At 37.4% G+C, this 5,555-nt stretch overlaps 1 protein-coding gene across 1 annotated transcript in view; it reads left to right on the plus strand.

Moving 5' to 3' along the window:
• The first annotated feature begins 236 nt into the window (after nucleotides 1–236).
• The window catches only part of Cad88C (cadherin 88C), a 40,210-nt gene continuing 34,891 nt past the window's right edge, over nucleotides 237–5,555 (plus strand). The window contains exon 1 of the mRNA XM_026810964.1: nucleotides 237–729. The gene's annotated coding sequence lies outside the window, so the exon portion shown is untranslated. The remainder of the gene's footprint in view (nucleotides 730–5,555) is intronic.

A 5,555-nucleotide genomic window follows, 5' to 3' on the forward strand; every position in this document is an offset into this window, starting at 1 on the left:
AAACAAATAGCCAACGTGAATATTTTGTTTCATTTACTATCACTCGTTCGTGTCAGAGATGGGAACGTTGGTGTAATGCAAACGCATTTTGTTAGGTACACATATTTTTATTCTTAAAAAAATATATTTTCACATCTACGTTATGACAGTAAGATTTCCTCAAACGTTTCAAATACAATTTTTACTTCCATAATGGTTTTTAAAATATTGTAAGGCTTAGAATGTTTTACGTCACAGTGAAAACAGAAAGGAAATTCTTTAGCTAGTAGAAACAGGTTGATTGATTCCATTGAAAATCTGTAGCACCTGTGGAAATGAAGTTAGGAGGGTGATCGAGTGCCGTGGGTAAACAGAGTTCATTGCAGCAGGCGAACGTTCAGTATACTGGCGGGAGCTCACCTGGCCAGGTGAACACGCTTCGTCTGCCTCACGGTTTATCAATAACATGCTGATAGTCGACACAGTCTGTGAAACGAGTTTCTTTAAGAAAAACCTCTCGCCTGTTGTACGTCCGGCGAGTCATTACAATCTTAATCGACGATAGAAATGATTTTCCATATAGAAAAGCGAAATAAACTGTGAACTGAGTGAAGTGATACCGCAGTGAAAGTTTAGCGAGGACAATTTGACGCACAGTGTTCACCGAAACGTGGTCCTCGGTACAAAAGAATCGGTTCGAATAAGACATTAGAGAGTGCAAGTATTAAAATACTTCAGTGCAATTTAAAGGTACGTGGAAATTTGAAAAAAGTAAGAACATGCCCGAGTAACGACCCAGGAAACGATTCTGTGAAAAGCGTAATCACAACTCGCAATCAAATATCGTAGAGTCCAACGCATTGAAATAGAAGTTTATAAAAGCATCAGCGTGATCTTTGACAAGTTTTGGCAACGCTTCCGCGGAATGACAGCCGCGAATACGTACGTCACGTGTGGCACGGAATTACGTGAGCGCAGCGTTCCGCAAGTTTTCTGATATGCAATTAGAACAGATCCTTCATCTAGTTTTCAATGTCTGATGTCACGTAATAATTCAAAAAGCGATATCTCTGGATCGGTTGGAAATTAAAAATTGAAACTCGTTAGCGTAATACGTTTAGCGACGTCCTCAATTTTCTGCGATGCACGACTATTTAATGATTAAGCACTAATAATCGTGACGCAACTTCGAATGCAGGACACCGGGCGTAATCAATTTTCGCCTGTGCCACATAATACAATGACGTTACGAAATATCATTTCTCTCTTTCGCTTATGATTGAAAATGATTGGGTTCTTTACAATCATACCACGAGTGAATTTCTTCTCACGGGACTCATCTCGCTTTACGTAAGCGTTCAGAAATCGTGGCTTGAAGCATAAAGGACGATAAATTAGAGCTTAGGGAATATTTGATGCAATTAACATCTATTAATTATGTAAAAATTATAATGAGATAATGTCAAATTACGGAAGATCAATTTACATTCAATGGGAACAGTTCTTTTCATACATTTTAAACAGAGTTGATTATTTTTAATTGTTTCAATTAATCAGTAAAATAATTGAATAAATTCCTATTAGAATAAGATAATTGCATGACTTGTTGAATGAAGTGTGTCTTGCACTCTTTCAATCAAGTTTAATTATGTATATACTTGCAAATGGAGACATTTTCATAGCCACTAGCTTGCTTTCATGTAGCATGTAATACAAGTCGTGTGCAAGCAATCGATATCATGTAACTGATATCTTTGAGAACATAGTTCAACAAATACATTTTTCTACAATTGCATAATATATGTATAACATGCGTTCCTTTTCTTCAATTGAAAAATCCTTAATCACTGTTCATCTCAAAGTTTACAAGAAGCTATTATGATTGAAAATTACTGTTAATCAATATCTTGTATTTAGCATCGCAGTTTCCCATTATATACACGACATAAAAAATACACGATAGTGCATCAACCTTAAAGGAATTATTACTTCAAAAGATTTGATTATCATTAATGAGGAGACTAAGTAGATACCTATAATAGAATTTAAACGCTCGTTACACGAACGTAACGAACATTCCGATCTTTTTATGTACCCCCTTTGATTAATATCGTTAAAGTCGATCGCAGGCAGCCGAAGTTCCGCCGGCGGCGCACGGTTTGGTTAAACAATTTTCCTAACTGTATCGCCGGCATTAAAATGAAAACTTCTGAAGCCAGGAATCGAAATAATTATCGTCGCGAGCGTTATAATTTATTAGCTGCGTGCACCGAGGAGGGCTAGGGTGTACGATGCACATAAGTATTGGCGAATACGAGCCGACGCGTCACGCAACGATGCCACGGGACGTATCCTCTTTTCCTTCTACCACTGAAACACGGGACAGGGTGAACTGGATACACAGTCGTATTGTCAGACGGTGGCACGAGGGGTGTGTCAATACCACGTGCGGCGTTATCATTCGGAAGCATGCATGGCAGGTGTAGGAAATGACGTCACGCGGCTCTCGTACTATCCCTTTCTGTTTGAAACACGACCTTACCGTCTATTTTCGACGGACCACCATGCATAAACACTTCCTCTGCGCTCTCCCCAAGTGAAACACACACAAAGAACGTCCTCGCTTTTCGGATTAACAAACATGGCTGCGAGTGCACGTCATTAACTACGCGGCTGTCCCTTTGTTTGGAAATTCTGTTGACTTCTCCGGTATTTTCTTTATTTTATTATCGAGAAGTTGTTATAATTCTAAGGAATCATGAAGAATGCAATTTGCATTCCTAAAGACAATGAAGGTGTCTAATGTCTTATTTAGGCACGGTTCTTATTGATCAGCCGTCTGCATTGTTTCTAAGAAATTTTATTGAAGGTCGATTCTTAAAACTCCGCCCGCATCGATTATCAAACGAGCTAAAAAAGGCTGAAATTCTAATCACACGGTTCCTTGAACTCATTCCAGGGTCACAAGGAAAGCTGTTTCCGAGAAAATCATAAAATGATTCATAGCAATCTATAGCAATCAAACAAACTAGGTATCTAATTGCAAAAAATGGCAAATACATGGAACTGTTTGACGTGTAAAAGGAATTAACTGTAAACTATTAATCAGTACACTATCGCCCCAGTTGTTAAGTTACCTATTTCGGGTCGTATGAGAACAGCGAATCTTCAGTGTGCTCTACCATTTAGCAGTCTTAAAAGTCAAGACCGTGGCCGACACACTCTGTTGGCAACAGGAGCATCACTCGGCATATATTCGCGAGTGTTCCTCCACTGTCAAACAATTCGTAGTAAACGTCTTCGCACGTGCATTCGCACCCAGCTATTATCCTAATCATTCGCACCATTGTACAGATGTACGTACATCACCGTTGACGTTGTAAGTCCACACAGTTATTCCTCGATGTACCAGTCCCGAGGCCAATAAAATTCCAAGAGAGTGAATTATAAAATGTATAGTATTTCGTAATAATCTTATCCGTAATAATATGAAATAATTTGAATTGTATTTTTATTAATTTGAATGTATTTTTATTAATTTGAATTAAAACTTGAGGCAGGAGCCTTGAGGATACTTTAATTTGTATTCCGGCGGAGGGCAATTCTGTACGCGTTTGTTTTAATGGAAGTACGGTTTCTACGCTCCCTTTGATGAAATTATCACGCGATGGCGAACGGGGGAACAGGAAAGGTGGTCGTGTATGAACCGTAATTTCGAAGAAAAAAGAAAAAGAACGTGTTGGTCATCTCGGTCACGACTTCTTCTGTAATCTAGATGCTCTTCGAGAACTGAATTAATGATGTTTCGTAATCTCGCCCGACTATCTGGTTTCCGGGCATCGGCCTTGCAGACCACTGACCACGGCCGGATGCTCCCGTCTACGTACAACGAGTAACCACCGAGAAGAACCGAGCGAACGAGCCTTTTAATGAAGTTCCCGCGGTTCAACAACCGTCCGCACCACTCGTTCCATCTCCGATCACTTTAATTCCGCGTTCGATTCACTGATCGATCGACACTTCGATCCATCAGAGATCGTACAGTTCAATTTCTAGATCTGACATTACCTACCATTCGCAGAATTTTTATTCGTGAAAGGGTTCGCGCGTACATTCACACTAATTTATTTATTATTTTTTGTAACGCACTGGCGATAACGCAGAACGGACGAGTAGCTTTAATATAAATAACGCTTGCATGCTTCATACAAGTGGATGAGTACGATTTTAATCGTACTTTAATTGCTGAACAATTTCGATGATAATTGTTTAAGCCGTTTCTGTTTATGGAAGTTTATACAGCAGCTCTTGCAATTATTATAATCGTAGTTAAAGGAAGTTATAAAAATTAAAACGTGATGATTGAAATCACTCAAATTAATAGCTTAAAACACTCATTTTAGAATTCCATTAACAATTTAATGGTATTAGGCATATTATGTGCATTTTCTAAATAGACCTAGCTTTTCTCTTCTTCAATTATTTTCAGGAAAGCGAAATGCTTCGAAATAATTGCGATGATCCCTAAAAAAACTTTTATCAACGTAATAACTGAACATTCCTAAAAAAAATATGATTAAACGGGCCGAACGTGCAGTTGAAGAAATTATCTCAGTGAAAGGAGCATTTCTAGGATAGAAAATAGAAAAACAGTCGTAATAGTGGTATAATCAGCGCAGTAAATTGGTTTCTCGAGGGAACGGAATTCATTCTGTTTTTGTTTTGGTTTTTGTCACGCTTGTATTACGGTTACGCGGTATAACAGCGGACATCGTGAGAAACCGACTGAGACTTCCGGCGAGCTTTCACTTTGTTTAATTGTCCTTGTGGTCACTCGTGACTCCTGACAGTCTTGACATTGAAAACGCAATGCAATTCGTTGCACAGAGAAAGCATGGGCAGACAATGCAGATAGTAACTGCTAAAATGATAGTAACAGTTAAACAATAATTTTGCTATGGATTTTATTCTTCGAAACAATTTCATAAAATCATAGAAATGAAAAATGCTTCTAAAATTACGATGACCTCATTCAATATTACTGTTTTTTAATATAATGATGTAACTGCATTTATATACTGAGAAGTACTTAAATTTATGCTAGACAGATCATATTAATTGTATGCTAATGTAGCTGAAAAAATGAAAATAAACGAGGCGAGTACTAACGGAATTCCAAGAACAAGATCATGTTTGCTTCGTTAACAGCTCATTGATTATGACGTACAATGAAGCCAATTACAGATAATTAAATTAATATCAGTACTGATTTACATACTTGACTGCTTGTTAATCTTTTTTCCTGTTATACCTCATAAGTTTATCAACGATTTACATATCACTTTACATGTTGCAAAACTTATTTCAACCAATTTAAGGATGTATAGGCTATATACTTCAAAACAATGATAACATGTTGAATTTGTTATTATAGATTCCTATTACTATTAAAAAGCTACCTGCAAAATTTTAAATCAATTCATGGGTTTTTTGAAAAATTATAGTGACTTAATATTTACATGTACTCTTATTATTACCCAAAGAAAACTTTCTGATATTTGGTGTGCATGCACGAA

This window comes from Ceratina calcarata, unplaced genomic scaffold (genome assembly GCF_001652005.2).
Source record: "Ceratina calcarata isolate Rehan_Ccalc_2016 unplaced genomic scaffold, ASM165200v1 scaffold180.2, whole genome shotgun sequence".
Classification (NCBI taxonomy): Eukaryota; Metazoa; Arthropoda; class Insecta; order Hymenoptera; family Apidae; genus Ceratina; species Ceratina calcarata.